A 26008-nucleotide genomic window follows, 5' to 3' on the forward strand; every position below is an offset into this window, starting at 1 on the left:
TCATTAAAACACTACATAAATAGAAATACAGTCGAGTTTCCCAAAACAACAGAGGGGAAATAAAATGTGGCCACATAAAAAATTTTAAAAGAAGATGTTCAACATCATCAGACATCAGGAAATGAAAACCAAAACCACAGAGAGACACCAGTTCATACTCCCGAGGATGGCGTAATGGAAAATGGAACGTAACGAGTGTTGATTAGGATGTGGAGAAGTTGGAACCCTTGCCCATGGCTGGTAAGAATGTAAAACAGTAGAGCCACTGTGGAACACAAGCCAGCAGTGCCTCAAAAAGTTAAACACGCAATTACCATACGATCCAGCAATGCTGTGTTGGTCAGCTCGGCTGCTATAACAAAATGCCATAAATTGGGTGGCTTAAGTAACAAACATGTCGTTCTTACACTCTGGAGGTCAGGAAATACCAAATCAAGGCACTGACAGCTTCACTGTCCGGTAAGGACCTGCTTCCAGGATCACAGATGCTGGTCCTCTTACGGTGTCCTCACCGGAAGGGAGAAAAAGCGATAATTCCATTCATGTGGGTTCTGCCGTCATGACGTCATCTAATCCTAATGACCACCCAAAGACCCACCTGCTAATACCAACGCATGGGGGGAGGTGGGAGGTCAGCTTTCAGAATGTACATTGTGGGAGGATACAAGCCTGCAGTCCATAACACACTGCTTGGAATATACCCAAAATAATTGAAAGCAGGGACTCAAACAGATACTTGGACATCAATGGTCATGGCAGTATTGCTCACAACAGCCAACAGGTGAAGCAGTCCAGGTGTTCATCGTTCATTTGAATGGGTGAAAAGTAAAGCATATACACAGAAGAGAACATGAGCTTTAGAAAGGCATAGCGCTTTGATACATGCTATCACGTGAATGAACCTCGAAGGCCCTGCACTTGAGTGAGACAGACAAGAGTAGGCTAAGCTTATTTGATTCCACTTATTGGGGTAGTTAGAATAGGCAAAGTCAGGGAAACACAAAGCAGACTAAAAGCTTTCTGGTGGGGTGGGGGAGAAGGGCAAACGGAGTTACTGTAGACTGGATGCAGAGTGTTCTTGGGATGAAGAGGAAATGTTGGAAGTTGATAGTTGTGATGTTTGCACAGTATAACACTAAGTTTTGTGCTTTCAAATTGAAATAGCCAATGTTTTACCACAAAGTGCTGGAAAAGATTCCTTTCACTGTTAGTCAGTTAACTAAGTAAACATACTGATAATTCTAGCTATCATTTACTGAGTGCTGTCTTCATGCTAGGAGCATTATGTTATTATGTTATTTTTCCCATAATGACCCTATGAGGGAAGTTGGCTTTTATTTTATTATTCTCACATTATGTGTGTGTATATATATATATATATATCTGTATGTATGTATGTGTGTGTATATATATGTATGTGTATATATATATATATATATATATATATATATATGAGACTAAGGCTTACAGAAGTTAAATAATTTTCCAGGATCACAAAGTTGGTAACTAGTTCAAAAGTGAGATAATTTCAAATGCTTCCCTGGAGGGTAAAGGAATTATTTACCTGTTTTTAGCTCAAGTTAAAATATTGTACCTAACAATATTTCCTTTGTAATATTTATTTATTTGAAAGGCAGAGAGGTGGAGAGAGAGGGAGAGACATAGAGACCTTCCATCAACTGGTTCACTCCCCAGACAGCCCCAACGACTGGGTTTGGACCAGGCCAAAGCCGGGAGCCTGGAACTCCATCCAGGTCTCCCACAAGCGTGGGTGGCAAGGTCCCAAGTACTTGGATTGTCTTCTGTTGCTTTCCAGGGGCGTTAGCAGGGAGTTGGGTCAGAAGTGGAGCATCTGGGATTCTAACTGCCCCAGCAATATTTTCAAAGAAAATAACATTAACAGCATTGCTGCTGCTTCTGAAGTATATGGTTTTAGAACAACATCGAGGTGCTAGCGTTGTGATGCAGTGGGTTCAGCCACCACCTGTGATGCCAGCATCCCACAGGAGCACCAGTTCAAATCCCAGCTGCTCCACTTCCAATCCAGCTCCCTACTAACGTGCCTGGGAAATCAGCAGAAGTTGGCCCAAGTGTGTGGGTCCCCGAACCCATATGGGAGACCCAGAAGGAGTTCCAGGCTCCTGGTTTTGGCCCTGCCCTAGCAGTTGTGGCCATTTGAGGGGGTGAACCAGTGCATGGGAGATCTCTCTCTCTCTCTCTCTCCCCCTCTATCTCTCTCTCTCTTCCTCTGTGTAACTCTGCTTTTCAAATAAATAAATAAATCATTTTTAAAAAATTGAAATATCAGATTCTGCTTATTGAGCTGTAAATAACTTTAAATGATGTAATAGCCAAAGTTTTTGAAGATGTGGTATACTGAACTGGAAACTTTCTAACAGCAATCTGATAACGTGAATTGGCCCAAATCTTTTAGGAAGACATTTGGCGATGTATTCCAGAATATTAAACACTCATTTTCAAAGCAGTCATATTTCTGGAAGTGAATCCTAAACTAGATTCTACATTCCAAAAAAATAATTTTTCTATGGAAAGGTGTGAATTGAAGCATTATCTAGAAAAAGGCAAAAAATAAAAACAACCTAATTTGTCCAACAATTTTTGATTGCTTGTACAAATTACTACATACTTATTTAACAAATATGTTTCTTCAACATATTACTTACATAATCTGGGAAAATGCTTTTTAAAAAAGGTTTATTTATTTATTTGAAAAGCAGAATGACAGGGAGGGAGAGAGAGCTGCTAGTTCACTCTTCATATGGCCACAAAACAGCCAGGACTTAGCCAGGCCGAAGCCGGGGGCCAGGAACTGCACCCAAGTTTCCCATGTGGATGGCAGGGGCCCAAGTACTTGGGTCATCTTCTGCTGCTTTCCCAGGCGCATTTGTGGGGAGCTGGATTGGAAGTGGAGCAGCATCGCAGGTGTTAGCTTAACCCACTGCACCACACCACCAGCCCCTATAATGTTAAGTTTTGAAAACCACATCAAAATGGGGTGTCCATTATGAGTATAACTCAGTAAACATAGTATACAAAAGAAAAAAATCACTTTAAAGGACCCAAAAATTTAAATACAAAATTGTCTTTGGACAGTAGAATTCTACATGGTAAGTTTTCTTCTTTTATCTGTTTCTTAAATATCCCAAATTGAGCGTGTGTAAAGTATAACCATAAGATAAAATACATTTTTTTTTCAAAAGGAAAGATAGGATTTTAAAAGACCAAATCCATATTTCTCATTTGGATTAAACAATAAAATAAGAGATTTTCTTTTTCTCTTTTCAAAGATGGCCTGTTCTTTTTATTATGTCTTGAAGACATTAAAAAGACCAACAGGTGAGCAAGAATTCATGACTCATTAAATAAAGCTCCCTAAAATAGGAAGAGGGTGTTGGCATTGTGGCAGATTAAACTGCCACCTATGATGCTGGCATCCCATATGGGCACTGGTTTGAGCCCTGGTGCTCCGCTTCCATCCAGCTCCCTGCTAATGCACCTGGGAAAGCAGCAGAAGATGGCCCAAGCACTCAAGTCCCTGCCACCCTCCTGGATGAAGCTCCAGGCTCCTGGCTTCTGACCAGCCATTGAGGCCATTTGGGAAGTGAACCAGCAGATGGGAGATCTCTCTGTCTCTCCTTCTCCCTCTCTCTCTAACTCTGCCTTTCAAATAAATTAATAAATCTTTAAAAAATAAAGTATCAAGAGAAAACCCTAAGCCTTGAGATTAGTATTCAAATACTATTTTGAAAGTTCTATAAATCTACCCAGACTGAATATTCATTACTTTATTGATTGGTTATGTAAGGACACATTCAACTTATCAATGCAGTGAAACTGAAACCAACTTCAACAACAGACAGCAAACAAGGCTTCACTAAGTTAGTCAGATAGCCAATCAGGAAGATTTTTGAAATGATTAAAATATCGTGGTCGGCTCCGCTGTGGCCAGGGAGTGCAGTGGAGGGTGGCCCTGCACCCACATGGGAGACCAGGAGAAGCACCTGGTTCCCGGCTTCGGATCAGCGCGGTATGGCAATTGTCCACTCTGCCTGTCAAAAAAAATATATATATATAAACATATATATATATATATATATATATATATATATATATATAAAAGACGTGGGAGGCCCAGATGGAGTTCCTGGCTTCTGACATCAGCCTGGACTAGCACCAGCTGTTGTGGCCATGTGGGGACAAAGCCAGTGGATGGAAAATCTCATATCTCTCTCTGTCTCTCCCTCTCTCTGTCACTCTGCTTTCAAATAAAATTTTTACCTTTTTATTTTTTTAAGATTTATTTTATTTGTTTGAAAGACAGAGTGACAGAAAGGAAGAGAGGTCTTCCATCCACTGGTTCACTCCCCAAATAGTCGTATTTGCTGGAGCTGGGCCAATCTGAAGCCAAAGGCCAGGAGCCAGGAGCTTCTTCCAGGTCTCCCACGTTGGTGCTGGGACCCAAGGACTTGGGCCATCTTCTACTGCTTTCCCAGGCCATAGCAGAGAGCTGGATCGGAAGTGGAGCAGCCAGGACTCAAACCAGCGCCCGCGTAGGATGCCGGTGCTGCAGGCGGCGGCTTTACCTGCTATGCCACAGCATTGGCCCCATAAATAAATTTTTAGAAGTGAAATATTGTAAAGCACTCAAGGCCATGCTGGTACTGGGGGCCCAAGGTGGACTGGCACCTCTCACTCTTCAGAGTAGGGCCGGGCCCCTGGCCAGGCAGGCAGAGAGTTGGCAGAGAGACAGGGAGAGCGGGTGGCTCAATGGGTGCACCTAGCGGAATCTCCTCCCTCACAGATCTCACAGCCCTGTGGTTGGGGCTGCCTGAGCCGTGACTCCTACCTCAGGCTGGATTCTCTGTCAAGATCTGCCCGTTGTATTCCTGAGTTCCACAACAGTCACACACTGTCACATACGTGTCTTTCCTTTTCCAATATCCCCCATTTAGCCATTAGATTTTGATGGGCTGATTTTAATTTGTACTATTGAGCACATGCTACCTTTTAGACTTGGAGCAGGGGGCCATGATGCACTTAATGAGTTCCATGGTTAATATACACTACAGTGGCCGGCGCCGCAGCTCACTAGGCTAATCCTCCGCCTTGCGGCGCTGGCACCCCGGGTTCTAGTCCCGGTCGGGGCGCCGGATTCTGTCCCAGTTGCTCCTCTTCCAGGCCAGCTCTCTGCTGTGGCCAGGGAGTGCAGTGGAGGATGGCCCAAGTGCTTGGGCCCTGCACCCCATGGGAGACCAGGAGAAGCACCTGGCTCCTGCCTTCGGATCAGTGCGGTGCGCCGGCCGCAGCGTGCTGGCTGCGGCGGCCATTGGAGGGTGAACCAACGGCAAAGGAAGACCTTTCTCTCCGTCTCTCTCACTGTCCACTCTGCCTGTCAAAAAATAATAAAAAAAAAAAAAATACACTACAGTGAACAGTGTCTTATTTAAACTGGGTGAACATTAACAACACACAGAACATTTTTTTTAAATCCTCTGCACATTATTCAAGTCAGCTGGCAGCATTTAATGATAAAGCAAAGAAAGAAAAGGAAAAGTCCAATATGAGACTCCCAGAGGCCAAGGAGACCAAGACAGCGGCACCTGGCTGTTTGTGGGCTGGGGCCGGGTGGGTCACCTGGCTGCCCTGAGATGCTGTCAGCTGACAGGTGTGTCTCCTCTAGATGTACCACAGGGTCTGAGGCTCCACCACGAGAGTTTTCCCTGGAGTGCCGCAGGTGAACCCTGTTGGCTGGTTTGCAAAGCACCTCTGGGAATATGTCTTAGCTAGTGCCCTGGGCAGGGGCTCTACCCAATCAATCCAGATGAATGGGGTCTTAATGAAGATGTAGAGTTTAAATCCTGCCTCTGCCACTCACTAGCTGAGAGTGACCTGGGGCAAGTGGATTCCAAGCCTCAGTTTCCCCATCTATAAAAATCAGAACCACATTTACTTAAGGGGCAGGTGTAGGGAGGAAATCTATCATAAAACACTTAACCACAATAGACGGTACCATTGGAAGGATTGCCAGGCTAGGCAAGGCCGTTGTTCAGCGGGTAGTTGGAGAGGTTGCTCTGGCTGCTGGACACCCCCTGTTCCCAACTCTGAGCTGCAGGGAGCTGCCCTTCCAGATGAGGTCAGGCCCTGAACTCCTGCCCGGCTCCATCACACAACGTCAAAACCCTCTCAAGCTTTGCATCTGGGGCTCAGGTTGGCCTGAGGAGATGGAGAGCTGGGCAGAGGTCCTAAAAATTCAAAGTTGGGAGGGCCCCCAGGAGAAACTCTGCCAGCTAGAGAAATCTTCCCAGGGTATGGTTGGCCTGCCTTTTTCCTTGCTCCAGGAAGTATTGGTCCCCACCCATGAGTCACTGGGGGTCTTGGCCGCTTTCCTCTGTGCAGAGGGGTCTCGGGTTGTCAGGGTCAGAGGAGAACAGGCTGGTCCGGGTAGGTCAAGTTCACGACTGGGAGACTACCAAGGAAGGTCTGGCTCAGTGGAGGTCTGACACCACCACTGGCGTGGGTGGAGGGTCCTACAGGCACTCTGCCTCCTCTCTGGCTCTAACGGATGCTCAGCACCTCTTCCTCACAATGGTTTTCAACCTCCAGGTCCAGAGCCTGGTGCTCCCTCAACTGTGGAGATTTGCTTCCACCAGCTCCTTAGAGTTGGTCCTGACCTTGGAGTATGAGAGGCTTAGAGGTCAAGTGTAGAGATTTTGGACAGAGATGGCTGGGTCCACACCCAGGTCCCTTGATAACCAAGGGGGGATGTAGGAATCCACTTACCTTCCCTGGACTCCAGTTTCCCCATCTATCCAATTAGGATAATAGCAATGACCTCCCCCACAGAGCTGGTAACAGCAAGAAGTAAGTCACTGCTGCGAAGCACGAGTGAGGACCCGGCACCTGGTATTTTCAGAGGCTGTGGGTCACGGGATGGGTCAGCTGGGGAATCACTTTACTACAAAGCTATTTCAAATTACCACCCAACCATTGGTCTTTAATGTAATTTCAGCAGTAGGAACAGGAGATGCAGGGACATCAAAGAATAATTTTTGGCAAGTGCCTGATCACTGACAAGAACAATAAAAATTAGAAGGCATTACTTCTTGATCATTCCTTATATGGACACATTTATGAAACTGGACAACTTTCAAGGTAAACTATTTAAGTCAAGAAGCATGAAGTCAAACGAGTGGAAGGAGAATCTAAAATTACAGCATTTCACATGACAAATCAAAAGTGAATTGATCATTGCCAGAAATGGTTCAGACTGCTTGAGTTATATGCCAGAAATCACGGGAATCAGATTTACCCATCAGAAAATGAAGAGAATTCCATCAGATTCAATACAGGAGCGTTTGGATTGCTACACCTGTATACGGCAGATAGAACAGCTGTACTTAGAGCAAGAAATTGATGAAGACAACACAGGAGGAGGGCATTTCAGTACTTTCAGCTCCTGGTATATTATCTGTAGTTCCACACTTTGGAGGGAATGTGAGGAATCTCTCATAGCTTCTCCAGGTTCTTTCATCTTCCCTTTGTATTCTTCTGAGCAATGTCAAAGTCATCCGTGTTGCCGTTGACCATGGTTTCCAGGTATTTACACATTTTTAAAGAAATGCTTGTCTATTTACTTATCTATTTGAGACTTAGAGAGAGCTCCTATCTGCTGTTCACTCTCCAGTGCCCACAGTAGCCAGGGCTGAGCTGGGCCGGGGCCAGGAGCTGGGAACTCAATTCGGGTTTCCCTGTGTAGATGGCAGAGACCCTACTACTGAGCCTCCCAGGATTTGCATAACCAAAAAGATGGAGTCAGGAGCAAGAGCCAGGTAATGAATCCATGCACTACAAGATGAGACGTGAATGTCGTAACCAGCATCTTAATCACTAGGTTGAATGCCCATCGATACTTACATATTTTTAATTGAAAATTTGTTCCAATAATTATATATTTATATAATGTTCTGAGGAATAATAGAGAAGTCCCTTGTACTTTGCCCATTGTCCATTAATGATAACATTTTATGAGACCCAGTTATTGAAGTTGCTATAATCAACTGATCTTATACAGATCTCCCCAGTTTGACTGACATTCGTTTGTGAATGTATGTGTGTGACTTTAAGATCTGTACAGTTTTTTTTTTTTTTTTTTTTTTTGACAGGCTGAGTTAGACAGTGAGAGAGAGAGAGAGAGAAAGGTCTTCCTTTTACCGTGGTTCACCCCCCAAGTGGCCGCTACAGCTGGCACACTGCGCCGATCTGAAGCCAGGAACCAGGTGCTTCCTCCTGGTCTCCCATGCGGGTGCAGGGCCCAAGGACCTGGGCCACCCTCCATTGCCTTCCCAGGCCACAGCAGAGAGCTGGACTGGAAGAGGAGCAACTGGGACAGAATCCGGCACCCCAACCGGGACTAGAACCCAGGGTGCTGGCGCCGCAGGCGGAAGATTAGCCTAGTGAGCTGCGGCGCCGGCAGATCTGTACAATTTCATCACCTGTGTCAAAATACAGAGTAGTTCCAGCACCATAGACATCCCTCTAGTGTTTCCCCTTTATATCACATCTACCTCCCTCCTGCCCCATCCCACCTGTAGCCTTAAACCCTTTACCCTCCATCCAGTTTCCATTTTTAAATTGTCGTCACTTCAAAAATGTTTCATACAGGACAAGTAGTCAGTCCGGTGATTAAGACCCTAGTGAGATGCCTGAATCCCTGTCAGAGCCTGGATCCAAGTCCTGGCTCCACTCCCAATTCCAGCTTCCTCCTAAAGCAGACTCTGGGAGGCAGCAGATGATGGCTCAAGTAGTTGGGCCCCAGTCAACCCTGTGGAGTTCTAGACTGAGTTCCTGGCTCCTGGCTTCACCCTGGCTCAGCCTAGCTCAGCTCTGGACACTGCGTGTGTTTAGGAGGTGAGCCAGCAGATGAGACCTCTCTCTCTCTCTCCCCACCCATATATATATATAGATGTATATATAGATATATATATGCATCTCTCAAATGCATAAAAATTAAAATTAAAAAAATTAAACCATATAGTATGCAACCTTCTGGGACTACTTTTTTTCATTCAATATAATTTGTGGATAATGAACCCAAGTCATCATGCACATCATAGTTCAGTATTTTTTATTGCTGAGTCATATTTCATGGCATGTTCCAGAGTGTATATGACTATTTGCCTGTTGAAGGACATCTGGGTTAATTTCAGTTTTTGCCCATCACAAGTATGTCTTTCATAAACATTCACATACAAGTTTTTATGTATAAAAAAGTTTTCATTTGTCTGAGAAATGCCCAAAAATAAAATTCCTGAGTCATATGTTCATTGTATATTTTATTTTTGAAGAAATTGCCAGATTCTTTTCCAGAGTAGCTGTACTCTGTGGCTCCTTCAAAAAAGTGTGTGGGAAAAATAGAATTAAAAGGTAAGTATGGGCTGGCATTTGGCCTAATTATGAAGGCATGACCCATATTAGAATAACTGGGTTCAATACCCACTTCTGACTCTTGACTCAAATTTCCTGCTACAGTAGACCCTAGGAGGAAGCAGGTGAACGCTGAGGTGACTGCGTGCTTGCCAGCCATTTGGGATACCTGAATTCAGTTCTGGGTTCCAGGCGTCAGCTTCCCGGCCACTGCCCGCATGTGCAGTGTGAACCAGTGGATGACAGCTCTGTCTCTCAAATAGTTACATTGATTTTGGTACCAAAAATGTTGAGGTGCATGAAATTTGTCGAAGACCCCTCATGCGTAAGCATTTTAATTTTTTGGCCTCAAAATAAACATATCTTTTAATTCCATTTTCCATAAATTTTCTGAAGGGCTCTGATATTTTACATTCCCACCAGCAATGCATGAGTGATGCAGTTTCTCTACATCTGTATAAGCATTTAGTGCTCAGACTTCTATCTTAGAAATTCTGAAAGGTGTATATTGATATCTCATTATGGATTTTTAAAAAATAAAACCTGTTATTTTCTCATCATAAAAATTATTTTAAGAAATTTTTGATTAATGTACAAAACGTATCCATGTTTACAGGGTACAGTGCAATACTTCAACACACGTGCACACAGCCTGAGCCAATCAGAGCAGGCACCCAGCCCTTCCACTTCCTTCACCCAGCTATGTTTGGAGACTACCAGCTCCTTTCTACCAGTTCTTGGTGCAGTGCATGTGTTGTGAACTATAGACACCCAGCTGCACTATGCAACACTTCCATTTGTGACTCCTATCTAGCTATTTTTGAGCAGTTTTAAGTTCACAGGAAAATTGACAATATGGTACAGAGAAATGCCCCTATATCTTTTGTTCCTACAAGTGCAGAGCCTCCTCCATTATCCATATAACCTACCAGACAGATATATTTTTGCAACTGATGGACCTACTTTGCCAGGTCCTTATCACCCAGAGTCCATACATCAGAGGTCACTCCCGGTATTGTACATTTTATGGGTTTGAACCAATGTATATTGACTATTATAGTCTCATGCAGAGTAGTTTCACCGCCTGAAAAATATTCCATGTGGCATCTTTTCAACTCTTCCTCCTCCTATTCATTGCAACCACTGCAGTTTTTACATTTTTTACTTATTTGAAAGGACCATTCCCCCTCTGCATCATACAGTCTCAGAACCATAGCTATTGGAGCCTTGAGCGCTGGCATCACTCAGGTTTGCCTGGCAGGACAGGGGGACAGCTCTTTCTGAGTCTCGTAGTGCCAGGAACACGGCTACAGCCATCAAAGACCCTGGTGCAATTGGCACTCAACTTCCTGGGGACTAAAGACACACCCTTTAGCACACCCACATCCACTTCAAAGTCATACTACCACCTCCACAATCCGTGCAGACTACACACCTATAGCACTCATAGACACTGCTGATCAATCACAGCTGACAAAAATCACCCAGAGGTGATATTTCTGGGCTCAACTAGAACCAAAGCCAACTACCCAACTGACACCTCACATTCCATCTAAACAAAAAAGTCTTTTCTAATAAAATCTACCCCTTTAAAAAGAAGGAATTGCTGTACCAGATGTGCAGACATCAGCATAAGGACACAGGAAACATGAAGCAAGGAAGCATGATACAAGACGAAACAATGCAATAATGCTACAGAAATAGATCCTAATTTGAAGCAAACCTATTACATTCCCGAAAAAGGGTTCAAAATAATGATCTTAAGGAAACTCAGTGAGAAGTAAGAGAATACTGTTAAACGATTCAAAGAAATGAGGAAAACACTACATGATATCAGTGAGAAACTCGATGAAGAGATAGAAGTCATTAAAAAGAGTTCATCAGAAATTTGCAGCTAAAAACCTCAGTCAATGAAATTAAAAAAAAAAAAAATGAGAGCTTCAACAACAGCACAGACCAAGTGGGTGAAAGAATGTCTGATCTTGAGGACAAGATTCTTATATTGAAAAGTGAAGAGAAAATAGTTAGAATGAAGAAAGCCTAGGAGACATATGGGATACTATTAAGTGAACAAATAATTATAATGTGGGGCCGGCGCTGTGGCTCAGCGGGTTAACACACTGGCCTAAAGCACCCGCATCCCCATGGGCACCGGTTCTAGTCCCAGTTGCTCCTCTTCCAGTCCAGCTCTCTGGGAAAACAGTAGAGGATGGCCCAAGTCCTTGGGCCCCTGCACGTGCGTGGGAGACCAGGAAGAAGCTCCTGGCTCCTAGCTTTGGATCAACTCAGCTCTGGCCATTGTGGCCAACTGGGGTGTGGGCCCCTGCCACCCATGTGGGAGACCTGTATGTAGTTCCTGGCTCCTGACTTTGGCTTGGTCCAGCCCTGGCTGTTGTGGCTGTTTGGGGAGTGGACCAGCAGGTGGAAGATCTCTCCCTGTCTCTCTGTTGCTCTGCCTTTCAAAGACATAAACAATCTTAAAACAAAAATTAGCCTTAAGTACAACTTCATTGAATTGCCCAGTCAAAAGATTTAAGCTGGTTGAATGGATTTTTTAAAAGACCAAATTATATGCTACCTATAAGAAACTCACTTGACAGGTAAGGATACACATAGATTGAAAGAAAAAGGTTAGAAAAAGATATACCATGCAATGGAAGCCAAAAAAGAGATGGGTAACTATTCTCATATCAGAAGAAACAGACTTTAAATAAAAAAACTGTAAAAAGAGACAAAGGAGTACATTATGTATTGATTAGAGGATGGACTTGGCTAGAAGTTATAATAATCATAAATATATAGGCATCCAAGATAAATCACCTAGATATATAAAATAAATATTATTAGACCTAAAAGGAGGGGAAAACTCAAACACAAAAACTGTTGGGAACTTCAACACCCACTGATAAATGGAGAGATAATCAAGACAGAAAATCGACAAAGACAGAGCAGAGTTAAACCATACTACAGATCAAATGGACCTGACATTTGCAGAACACTCCACCCACCAACTACAGAATACACATTCTTCTCACCAGCGCAGGGGACATTTCTAGAATTGGCTTTATATTGGGACACAAGTCAAGTCTAAGCAAATTTTTAAAAATGGCAATCATGTCATGTGTCTTCTCAGACCACAAGGGAATAAAACTATAAATCAACAACAACAGAGTATTTAAAAATACATGGAACTTTAACAACATGCTACTGAATGACCAATGGATCATTGAAGAAGTTAAAAAGGAAATAAAAAATTTCTTGAAACAAAAGGAAATAAAAACAAAACATATCCAAACCTGTGAGATATAGCAAAAGCAGTTTTAAGAGGGAAGTTTATAGCATAGCACTAAGTCCACATCTTGAAAACATAGATCTCAAAAAACAATCCAATGCTGTTTCTCAAGAACTTAGAAAAACAAGAACAGGGGTCGGCGGTGTGGTGCAGCAGGTTAATGCCCTGGCCTGAAGCGCCAGCATCCCATATGGGCACCGATTCTAGTCCCGGCTGCTCCTCTTCCGATCCAGCTCTATGTTGTGGCCTGGGATAGCAGTAGAAGATGGCCCAAGTCCTTGGGTCCCTGCACCCACGTGAGAGACCCAGAAGAAGCTCCTGGCTCCTGTCTTCGGATCGGATCAGCGCAGCTCTGGCCGTTGCGGCCATCTAGAGAGTGACCCAGCAGATGGAAGACATTTCTCTCTGTCTGCAACTCTACCTCTCAAATAAATAAAACCTTAAAAAAAAAAAAAAAAGAAAGAAAGAAAAGAAAGGGGCTAGTGCTGTGGCATAGTGGGTAAAGCTGCCACCTGCAGTCCCGGCATCCCATATGGGCACCGGTTTGAGTCCCGGCTGCTCCACTTCATTTTTTTTAAAAAGGTTTATTTAGCCCTCTGCTGTGGCCAGGGAGTGCAGTGGAGGATGGCCCAGGTGCTTGGGCCCTGCACCCCATGGGAGACCAGGAAAAGCACCTGGCTCCTGGCTCCTGCCATCGGATCAGCGCGGTGCGCCGGCCGCAGCGCGCCGGCCGCGGCGGCCATTGGAGGGTGAACCAACGGCAAAGGAAGACCTTTCTCTCTGTCTCTCTCTCTCACTGTCCACTCTGCCTGTCAAAAAATAAAAAATAAAAAATAAAATAAAAAATAAAAAATAAAAATAAAAAAATAAAAAGGTTTATTTATTTATTTGAAAGTCAGAGTTACACACACAGAGAAGGAGAGGCACAGAGAGACGAGAGAGGTCTTTTATCTGCTGGTTCACTCCCCAGTCGGCCGCAACGGCCAGAGCTGCGCCGATCCGATCCGAAGCCAGGAGCCAGGAGCTTCTTCTGGGTCTCTCACACGGGTGCAGGGGCCCAAGAACATGGGCCATCTTCTACTGCTTTCCCAGGCCATAGCAGAGAGCTGGATCAGAAGTGGAGCAGCTGGAACTTGAATCAGCGTCCATATGGGATGCCGGCACTGCAGGTGGTGGCTTTACCCATGGTGCCACAGCGCCGGCCCCTGCTCCTCTTCTGATCCAGCTCTTTGCTATGGTCTGGGGAAGCAGTGGAAGATGGCCCAAGTCCTTGGGCCTCAACAACCACATGGGAGACCTAGAAGAAGTTCCAGACTCCTGGCTTCGGATTGGCCCAGCTCCTGACATTGTGGCCATTTGGGGAATAAACCAGTGGATGGAAGACCTTGCTCTCTGCCTCTGTCTCTCTGAAACTCTGCCTTTCAAATAAATAAATAAAGTTTTATTAGAAAAAGAAAACTAAACAAAAATTAACTTTAGGAGATAAATCTCAAAATATGCAATTTTTTTAAAAAAAGAATTGCAGCAGAAATAAAACAAACAAAATAGAAAAGATCAGCAAAACAAAAGTTGGCTTTTTGAAAAGATAAACAAAATAGACAAACCTTTAGCCAGACTAAGAAATAAATAAAAAGAGAAAATATTTAAATAGATAACATTAGAGATGAAAGAGGAGACATTACAATGAATACCATGGAAATATGAAGGATTACAAGAAACTATGAACAACTATATGTTAATAAATTAGAAAGCCTCAAAGAAATGGATAAATTCCTACCAAGATTAAATCAAAAAGATAAAGAAACTCTAAACAGACACATAACAAGTAATGAAACTGAAATGGTAATTAAAATTCTCCCATTAAAGAGAGATCCAGGACTTGATGGCATTATACCTGAATTCTTCAAAACATTGACAGAGGAACTCACTCAGTACTCTCCAGGCTATTTCAAAATATTGAAATGGAATAAACTCTGCCAAACTCTTTTTATGAGGCCAGGATTACCCTGACTCTAAAACTCAACAAAGACATAACACAAAAAGAAAACTGCAAGCTAATATCTTTTTTTTTTTTTTTTACAGGCAGAGTGGACAGTGAGAGAGAGACAGAGAGAAAGGTCTTCCTTTTGCCATTTGCCGTTGGTTCACCCTCCAATGGCTGCCGCGGCCGGCACGCTGCGGCCGGCGCACCGCGCTGATCTGAAGCCAGGAGCCAGGTGCTTCTCCTGGTCTCCCATGGGGCGCAGGGCCCAAGCACTTGGGCCATCCTCCACTGCACTCCCTGGCCACAGCAGAGAGCTGGCCTGGAAGAGGGGCAACCGGGACAGAATCCGGCGCCCCAACCGGGACTAGAAACCCGTGTGCCGGTGCTACTAGGTGGATGATTAGCCTATTGAGCCACGGTGCCGGCCCAAGCTAATATCCTTAATGAATATAGATGCAAAAATTCTAAACTGAACATTAAGCAAGCTGAATCCAGCACTACTTAGAAAAGATCATATGTCACAATCCAGTGGGTTTTATCCCTGGTAGGCAAGGATTGCTCAGGTTTTGCAAATTAATAAGCATCATAAATCACAGCAATAGAAGGAAGAACAAAAACCCTGTGGGGGCCCGGCGCTGTGGTTCAGAGGGTTAACACCCTGGCCTGAGGCACCAGCATCCCATATGGGCACCAGTCGAGACCCGGATGCTCCACTTCCGATCCAGCTCTCTGCTATGGCCTGGGAAAGCAGTAGAAGATGGCCCAAGTCCTTGGGCCCCTGCACCCGCGTGGGAGACCCAGAAGAAGCTCCTGGCTCCTGGCTTCGGATCCGCACAGCTCGGCCGTTGCGGCCAATTGGGGAGTGAAGCATAGGATGGAAGACCCCCCCCCCTCCTCTCTCTGTGTAACTCTGACTAAATAAAATAAGAAAAAAATACAAAAAAAAAAAAAAAACAACAACAACACAACAACCTGTGATCATCTCAACAGAGTCAGATAAAGCATTTGATTAGATACAACATCCTGATGATGAAAAACAAATCCTCAAAAAATTAGGCATAGAAGGAACATATCTCAAATTTGTAATGACTGTATAGAGAAATCAACAGCTAGTATCACACTGAATTGGGAAAAGCTCAACATACCTCCCCCCAGATCTGGAATAAGACAAGGATGTCCACTTTCAGCATTCTTCTTCAATATAGTATTGCGAGTGTTAGCAAGACATCTCGCGGAGGAAAAAGAATTAAAGGGCATTGAAACTGGAAAGGAGGAAATGAAAAGTCTGTGTTTGCAGACATGACTTTGTACATGGACAAAACTTAAATACTTCACCCAAAGCTGTTAGAACTGAGAGACCAACTCAGTAAAGTCACAAGATACAAAATCAACATAGAAAAAAGTAGCACTTTAACACACCAATAGTGATTTTGTTGAAAAGGAAATCCCATTCACAATAGGTACAAAAAATTAAATATTTAGGAATAAATTTAATGAAGGAAGTGAAAATCTCTACCATGAAAATTACAAAACATAAAGAAATAATCAAAGACACAAAAGAATGGCAAGAGATTCCTTGTTCATGAATTGGAATGATTCATATTCTTAAAACGTCTATACTACCTAAAGCCACCTACAGATTCATTGTAATACCTAACAAAATATCAATGACATTCTTTGCAGAATTAGAAAAACAACCCTAAAATTCACATGGAACCACTAAAGACCCAAAATAGTGAAAGCTATTCTGAGAGACAGAGTAAGAGAGGCGATAAACAAAGAAAGCTGGACGCGTCACAATACCTGATTTCAAAATATACTACAAAACTATAGTAATTAAAACCAGCCTGATACTGGCATTACATAAAACCAGCCTGATACATAATCAGTGAACAGAATAGAGCCCAGAAATTAGTCTATGGCTATACCACCCTGAACACGCCTGATCTCATCTGATCTTGGAAGCTAAGTAGGGTCAGGCCTGATTAGTTCTTGCATAGGAGAGCCCAGAAATCAATCCACATTCATATAGCCAACTGACTTTTGACAAATGTACCAAGAACATACATTGAAGAAAGGGATGCCTTTCCAACAAGTGGTGCTGGCAAAACTGGGTATACTTATGTAGAAGAATGAAATTAGATTCCTACTTGTTACCATATACAAAAATCAACTCAAGGTGGAGGAAAGATCTAAATGTAAGGCCCGAGACTATGAAGTTGCTAGAAGAAAATGTGGGGGAAACACTTCAAGACATTGGTGTAGGTGATGACCTCTTGGCTAAGGTTCCCAAAGCAGAAGCAACAAAAAGCAAAATGAGACAAATGGGATTACATCAAACTTAGAAGCTTCTACACAGCAAAAGCCACAATACAGTGAAGACATGCAACAGAATGCAAAACAAATATTTGGAAGCAATTTGTCTGACAAAAGAGTAATATCCAGAATGTATGAGGGCCAGCACCATGGCTCAACAGGCAAATCCTCCGCCTTGCGGCGCCGGCACACCGGGTTCTAGTCCCTGTCGGGGCGCCGGATTCTGTCCCAGTTGCTCCTCTTCCAGGCCAGCTCTCTGCTGTGGCCAGGGAGTGCAGTGGAGGATGGCCCAAGTGCTTGGGCCCTGCGCCCCATGGGAGACCAGGAGAAGCACCTGGCTCCTGGCTTCGGATCAGCACAGTGCGCTGGCTGCAGTGCGCTGGCTGCGGCGGCCATTGGAGGGTGAACCAACGGCAAAAGGAAGACCTTTCTCTCTGTCTCTCTCTCTCTCACTGTCCACTCTGCCTGTCAAAAAAAAAAAAAAAAGAATGTATGAGGAACTCCAAAAACTTGACAATTATAAAGCAACCAATCCAGTTAAGAAATGGGTAAAGACTGTTTCCCAATGAACCTACCAGCAGAACATAGGTGTGGAGACCACCGCTAAGTCAAAGCCAAAATGGGAAAGGAAAAATTGGCATCCACACCATCATCACTGGACACGTAGATTCAGGCAGGTCCACCACTACTGACCGTCTAGTCTACGAAGGTGGCAGAATCAAGAGAAGAACTGTTGAAAAGTTCAGGAAGGAGGCTGCCAGGATGGAAAAGGACTTCTGCAAGTATTCCCAGGTCTTGGATAAACTGAAAGCTGAGTGTGAACTTGGTACCACCATCAACATCCCCCTGTGGAAATGTGAGAGTGGCAAGTGTTACGTGACTGTCATTGATGTCCCTGGACACAGAGACTGCATCAGAAACACCAGTGCAGGCACGTCACAGGCTGAACATGGGTCCTGGGTGTTGCTGCTGGTGTCGGGGAATGCGAAGCTGGTATCTCCAAGAATGGCAGAACCGTGAGCACGCTCTTCTGGCTTATACACTGGGAGTGAAGCAACTAATTGTCGGTGTTAACAAAATGGGCTTCACTCACAGCCACTCACAGCCAGAAGAGATACAAGAAGTCAGTACCGACATCAAGAAAATTGGCTGCAACCCTGACACAGTACCATTTGTGCCAATTTCTGGTTAGAACCGTGATAACATGCTGGAGACAAGTGCTAATATGCGTTGGTTCAAGGGATGGAAAGTTTCCAGCAAAGATGGCCATGTCATGGAACCACACTGCTGGAGGCCCTGGATTGCATTCCTCCACCAACCAGAGCGAATGGCAAGCCTCTGCACTGCCCCTGTGGCCCGGTGGAGACTGGTACACTCAACCTGGCATAGCGGTCACCATGGCTCTCGTGAACATCACGACTGAAGCCAAGTCCACTGAAATGCACCATGACGCTTGGAGTGAGTCTCTCCGTAGGGACAACGTGGGCTTCCATGTCAAGAACACGTCTGTCAACGATGTTCATTGTGGCAGCGTTGCTGGTAATAGCAAAGCCAACCCTCCCCTGGAAGCAGCTGGTTTCACTGCTCAAGGTGATCATCCTGGACCGTGCCACCCAAGTCAGGTCTAGCTCTGCCCGGATTGTCACACAGCTCCCATAGCTCGCAAGTTTGCTGAGCTGAAAGGAAAGGTGGATCATCGTTCGGGCAAGAAACTGAAAGATGGCCCTAAATTCTTGAAATCTGGTGATGGTTCCTGGGAGCCCATGTGTGCTGAGAGCTTCCCTGAGCATCCTCCGCTGGGTCATCTTGCTGTTTGTGACATGAGACAGAGCTTGGCCATGGCTGTGATCAAAGCAGTGGACAAGAAAGCTGCTGGAGCTGGCAAGGTCACCGAGTCTGTCCAGAGAGCTCAGCTGCTAAATGGATGTGGTCCCTTCTAACAGCCACCCCAGCCTGCACCAGTGGGGCGAGAACCACCTCAGAACTGTTTGTCTCCATTGGCCATTTAAGTTGAACAGGGAAAGACTGGTCAGCAATAACAATGCAACAATGTAACAACCTTCAGACGGAAAGGGGAGTGTTTTATGGGCTATTTTCTTTTTTGTGTGTTCATGGCAGTTTTAAGTTATTGTTTATTTTAAAATCAGTACTTTTTCATGGAAGCAACTTGACCAAAAATCTGTCACCGAATTTTGAGAGCCATTGAAGCAAAGTTTAATGAGAAACCTGTGTCTCCTTTTGGTCAGCACTGGACCGTCTACAGAAATGCTGTGTGAAGTGTTTAGAATCTGCTGAAAGTTAGAAATGTTGACTGTTCTGGAGAGCGATCGAGTTTTTCCACCGCTTTTGGGTTTTAAGTACCTAATGAAAAGCGGTCAAGGCCCTTAGCTGCAGCTCTACCGGCTAGAACATAAAAGCCAATGAAGCTTGTTGACATGTAATTTAGTTTCGAAAGCCAAATTTGGTAATGCTAAAGAACATGTGTTGCATACAAAACTGTGTAGCTACCAGCAAATGTATTGGAATCATACAGGAAAAAAAAAAAAAAAGAGGAAATGGGCAAAGAACCTGAACTTTCTAGTTTTCAAAAGAAATACAAATGACCAACATCACTAGCCATCTGGGACATGCAAATCAAAACCCCGATGAGATATCACCTCACCCCTGCTGGAATGGCTGTTATCAAAAAGACAAAAAGCAACAAATGCTGGGGAGGATGTGGGAAAAGGGTGGGGATTTAAATTAGAATAGTGCTGGGACTGGTGCGAATTGTGGCAAAGCAGGTAAATCTGGCGCCTTCAATGCTAGCATACCATCTGGATGAAGGTTTGAGTCCTGGCTGCTCCACTTCCTATCCAGCTTCCTGCTAATGGCCTGGGAAAGCAGCAGGAGATGACCCAAGTATTTGGGCCTCCATCACCCATGTGGGAGACCTGGAAGAAGCTCCAGGATCCTGGCTTCAGCCTGGCCCAATTCTGACTATTGTGGCCATTTGGGGAGTGAACCAGAGGATGGAAGATTCTCTCTCTCTCTCTCTCTCTATCTCTCTGTAACTGACTTTCAAAATAAATAAATAAATCTTCAAATACACACACACATAGTACTACACTGGAGCATAGTGGGTAAAGCCACTGCTTACAATGCCAGCCATCCTATTTAGGCACCAGTTCATTTCCTGGCTGCTCCACTTCCAATCCAGTGTCCTGTTATTGTGCCTGGGAAAACAGCAGAGGACTGCCCAAGTGCTTGGATCCCTGCACCCATGTGGAAGAACCAGATGAGGCTCTTGGCTTTGGTCTGGCCCAGCACCAGCAATTGAAGCCATTTAGGGAGTGAACCAGCGGATAGAAGACATTCTCTCTCATTCGCTCTCTCACTCTCTCTCTTGCTCTCTCTCTTCCCCCTCCCTGCCTCTCCCTCTCCCTCTCTTTCCTCTCTCTTAAAAAATTATGTAAATGTCTTTATCTTTTAAAAATTTTAGTTTGTGGCAGACCAATATAGTTTATAGATACAATTTTAAGAATATAATAATATTCCCTTCCTTCCTTCCTCCCACCTTACCCCCTCTCCCTTTCTTTTTTTATTTTTGTGATAACATATTTTAAATTTACATTACAGTAAAAAGACTTAATATTTCACTAAATAAGAAGTTTAACAATTAAAAAGCAAAAAGAAAACCCTACATTAGTGGGAATATAGACAACAGCTGTAAACAATAATTGAATGGAAAAATGACCATTTCACCCATGTACAATATATTTTAAAGTAATCACAGCTCATTGAACCTATAGCAGTAGACGGGGGCTGGCGCTGTGGTACAGTGGGTTAACGCCCTGGCCTGAAGTGCTGGCATCCCATATGGGCACTGGTTCTAGTCCCAGCTGCTCCTCTTCTGATCCAGTTCTCTGCTATGGCCTGGGAAAGCAGAAGAAGATGGCCCAAGTCCTTGGGCCCCTGCACCCACGTGGGAGACCCAGAAGAAGCTCTGGCTCCTGGCTTCGGATCAGCGCAGCTCCGGCCATTGTGGCCATTTGGGGAGTGAACCAGTGGATGGAAGACCTCTCTCTGTCTCTATCTCTCTTTGTAACTCTGTCTTTCAACTAAATAAAATAAATCTTTATATAAAAAAACTATAGCAGTAGACATTCTTTTTTTTTTTTTTTTTTTTTTTGACAGGCAGAGTGGACAGTGAGAGAGAGAGACAGAGAGAAAGGTCTTCCTTTGCCGTTGGTTCACCCTCCAATGGCCGCCGCGGCCAGCGCGCTGCGGCCGGCACACCGTGCTGATCCGATGGCAGGAGCCAGGAGCCAGGTGCTTTTCTTGGTCTCCCATGGGGTGCAGGGCCCAAGCACCTGGGCCATCCTCCACTGCACTCCCTGGCCACAGCAGAGGGCTGGCCTGGAAGAGGGGCAACCGGGACAGAATCTGGCGCCCCGACCGGGACTAGAACCCGGTGTGCCGGCGCCGCTAGGTGGAGGATTAGCCTAGTGAGCCGCGGCGCCGGCCAGCAGTAGACATTCTTAACCATTGGTCTGACAAAGGCATAATAGGCTAATCCTCTGCCTTGCAGAGCCATCTGGGGAGTGAATCAGCAGGTAGAAGATCCCTCTCTCTGTCTCTCCCTCTCTCTCTGTAACTCTGACCTTCAAAATAAATGAATAAATCTTAAAAAAAAAAAAAAAAAGATACCTGCTCCACCATGTTTATTGCTGCACTGTTTACAGTAGCCAAGACATGGAATCAATCATATCCTGAGGATAAATTTTAAAATCCTCAGATGAATAGATTTTAAAAATGTGGTACATATACACAATGAAACACTATGTAACCATTAAAAGGATAAAATCTTGTCATTTGCAGTAACATGGATGGAACTAGAGGACATCGTGTTAAGTGAAGTAAGTCAGACACACAAAGACAACTACAACATGTTCTCTCCTGTATATGGGACATTTAAAAAAAAAAAAAAATGAAAGAAACTTGGGGCCAGCGCTGCGGCATAGTGAATAAAGCCACCACCTGCAGTGCTGGCATCCAATATGGGCACAGGTTTGAATCCTGCCTGCTCCACTTCCGATCCGGCTCTCTGCTGTGGCCTGGGAAAGCAGTAGAAGATGACCCAAGTCCTTGGGCCCCCGCACCCACACAGGAGACTCAGAGGAAGTTCCTGGCTCCCAGCTTTGGATTGGTGCAGCTCCCTCTGGCCGGTGTAGCCAACTGGGGAGTGGACCAGCAGATTGAAGACCTCTCTCTCTCTCTGTCTCTTCTCTCTCTGTATAATTCTGACTTTCAAATAAATAAATCTTTTTTTAAAAAAAGCAACTCAGCCAGTGCCACGGCTCAATAGGCTAATCCTCCACCTAGCGGTGCCGGCACACTGGGTTCTAGTCCCGGTCGGGGCACCGGATTCTGTCCTGGTTGCCCCTCTTCCAGGCCAGCTCTCTGCTGTGGCCAGGGAGTGCAGTGGAGAATGGCCCAAGTCCTTGGGCCCTGCACCCGCATGGGAGACCAGGAGAAGCACCTGGCTCCTGGCTTCGGATCAGCGCGGTGCGCGGCCGCGGCGGCCATTGGAGGGTGAACCAACGGCAAAGGAAGACCTTTCTCTCTGTCTCTCTCTCTCACTGTCCACTCTGCCTGTCAAAAAAAAAAAAAAAAAAAAAAGCAACTCAATCTGAATACAGTTTGTTGATTATCAGAAGCTGGGAGGGGTAGGAGGAATAGAGGGATTTGTCATAAAAATAGGAGAAGCTGGATGTGATTCCCTAATTGTGATGAATATACTAACAGGAGAGGTTAATAATAGGGACAGTTGGGTGTGTTTTATAGATTATGACAAATATACAAATATAAGATGTTAACAATAGGGGAAGCTGGGTGTGGTGTATCAGGAACCCTTTATATTAATTCATAGTTTGATTTTGAAAGGTTAATACTACTTTGAAATAAAAATTTATGAAAACTAAAAATAAAGTTATCAGCTAATCTAAGGTTACCTACATTTCCAACTGTGCTATCTGCTAGGAGTTTGATGTTTTGCATTCAGGTCTGTAATGCATTTGAAGCTAATTTTTGTGAAGTGTATCAGATCTATTTCTAGAATCAGTTTTGTATGTGGATGTTCAATTGTCTGGCACCAGGGACCAGCGCTGTGGCATAGTAGGCAAAGCCTCCACCTGCAGTGCCAGCATCCCTTATGGGTGCTGGTTCATGTCCCAGCTGCTCCTCTTCCGATCCAGCTCTCTGCTGTGGCCTGGGAAAGCAGTGGAAAATAGCCCAAGTCCCTGGGCCCCTGCAACCACATGGGAGACCCAGAAGAAGCTCCTGGCTCCTGGCTTTGGATCGGAGCAGCTCCAGCTATTGCGGCCATTTAGGGAGTGAGCCAGCAGATGGAGGACCTCTCTCTTTCTCTCTCTCTGTCTATAACTCTACCTCTCAAATAAATAAAAATAAAACAAAATAAAATAAAACAAAACAAAACAGAAAAGGCTCTCTCTGCCCATTGTATTGCCTTTGCTTTTTTGTCAAAGGTCACCTAGCTATATTTATGTGAGTCTATTTCTGGACTCCCTGTTTCATTGACCTGCCTGTGTGTTTTATCAAGCCACACTATCTCCATTCCCTTACTTTATAGTAAGTTTTGAGGAATCAGCCCTCAAATGTGTTCTCCTCTGCCACAGTTATGTTGTTTATTTTGGGTCTGCTGCCCCTCCATATAAACTTTAGAGTCAATTTGTCACCATACAAAAAACAAATTGCTGACATTTTGATTGGAATTCCATTGAATCTATAGATCAATTTGGGAAGAACTGACATCCTTATGATGTCAATTCTTTGATTCTTCCTATCCATAAACATGAATATCTTTTTTTATTTGGTTCTTTGATTTATGGTACCAGAATTTCGTAGTTTTCTTCATATAGATTTTATACGTATTTTGTTAAATTTATGCCCAAGTATTTCATTTTGAGGTATACTAATGTAAATGATGTTGTATTAAAAAAAATTATTTATTTGCCTAAAAGGCAGAGACATAGAGAGAGATCTTCCACCCACTGGTTCATTCCCCAAATGACCTCAAGAGCCAGGTCTGGGCCAGGCTGAAGCCAGGAGCCAGGAGCTTCTTCTAGATCTCTCACATGGGTTGCAGGGGACCAAGGACTAGGCCATCTTCTACTGCTTTCCAGGGTGCATTAGCAGAGAGCTGGGTCAGAAATGGAACAGCTGGGAGTCAAACTGGTGCCCATATGGGATGCCAGCACTGCAGGCAGCGGTTCAACCTTCTATACCATAGCGCCAGCCCCCATTGCATTGTATTTTTCATTCAAATTCCACTTTTTTTCCAATGCTAGTATAGAAAAGTGATTGACTTTTGTATATCAACATTGTGTTCTGCAACCTTGCTGTAGACATTTATAAGTTCCAAGTGTTCTTTGTTCACTTATTTTGGATTTTCTACACAATCAGGCCATCTGCAACCAAAGACAGTTTTATGTCTTTCTTTCCAAACTGTATACTTTTGATGTCTCTTTCTTGTCTATTGCATTTGCTGAAATGTCCAGTGCAATTTTTTTTAAGAATTATTTTATGTATTTGAAGGAGTTACAGAGAGAGGTACAGCAAGAGAGAGAGCATGAGGTCTTTCATTCCACTGGTGCACTCCCCAAATGACCACAATGGCCAGAGCCGACCTGATCTGAAGCCAGAACACAGGAGCTTCCTATGCAGGTACAGGAGCCCAGGGACTTGGGCCATCTTCTATTGCTTTCTCAGGCTACAGCAGAGAGCTGGATCAGAAGAGGAGCAGCCAAGACTCGAACCGGCGCCCATATGGGATGCAGACACTGCAGGCTGGGGCCTTACCCCGCTGTACCACAGCGCCAGCCCCTCCAGTGCAATATTAAAAAGTAGTTGTGAGAGGGGATATCCCTGCCTTGCTGCTGATCTTAATGGAAAAGCTTCTAGTTTTTCACTATGAAGACTGATGTTTGCTGTAGGTTTTTGTAGATAATATTTATCAAGTAGACAAAGGTCTCTGCTATTCCTAGTTTGTTCAGAGTATCATGAGTGGATATTGGATTTTGTCAAATACTTTCTGTTTATTGATATATGATTTTAGGGGCTTGCGTTGTGGCCTAGTAGGTTAAGCTGCCACTTGCAGCACCCTTATCGCATACGGGTACTGGTTCGAGTCCCAGCTGCACCACTTCTGATCCAGTTCTCTGCTATTGCACCTGGGAAAGCAATGGAGAATGGCCCAAGTGCTTGGGCCCCTGCACCCATGTGGGAGACCCAGAGGAAGCTCCTGATTCCTGGCTTTGGCCTGGCCCAGCCCCAGCTGTTGTGATCATGTAGGGAGTGAACCAGTAGATGGTAGATCTCTCCCTCTGTAACTCTGCCTTTTGAAAAAAAAATATTTTTTTTAAAAATCACATGATTTTCTTTAGTGTATTGACATGATGGATTACATTCATTGATTTTTTTTTTTTTTTGACAGGCAGAGTGGACAGTGAGAGAGAGAGAGAGAGACAGAGAGAAAGGTCTTCCTTTGCCGTTGGTTCACCCTCCAATGGCCGCCGCGGCCGGCGCGCTGCGGCCGGCGCACCGCGCTGATCCGATGGCAGGAGCCAGGATCCAGGTGCTTTTCCTGGTCTCCCATGGGGTGCAGGGCCCAAGCACCTGGGCCATCCTCCACTGCACTCCCGGGCCATAGCAGAGAGCTGGCCTGGAAGAGGGGCAACCGGGACAGAATCCGGCGCCCCGACCGGGACTAGAACCCGGTGTGCCGGCGCCGCAAGGCGGAGGATTAGCCTAGTGAGCCGCGGCGCCGGCCACATTCATTGATTTTTGAATACTGACTTAGCCTTGCATACCTGAGATAAATCCCACTTAGTCATAATATATAATTTTTTGTACATTGCTACATTCACTTTGATAATAGTTTGTGGAGGATCTTTTGCATAGATATTCATGAG

General features: G+C 44.5%; 1 pseudogene; it reads left to right on the top strand.

Annotated features, from left to right (window-relative positions):
* The first annotated feature begins 394 nt into the window (after nt 1-394).
* Nucleotides 395-18976, top strand: LOC103345019 (elongation factor 1-alpha 1-like; annotated as a pseudogene).
* Nucleotides 18977-26008: the final 7032 nt, after the last annotated feature.

Source organism: Oryctolagus cuniculus, chromosome 2, assembly GCF_964237555.1.
Source record: "Oryctolagus cuniculus chromosome 2, mOryCun1.1, whole genome shotgun sequence".
In the NCBI taxonomy this organism is placed as follows: domain Eukaryota; kingdom Metazoa; phylum Chordata; class Mammalia; order Lagomorpha; family Leporidae; genus Oryctolagus; species Oryctolagus cuniculus.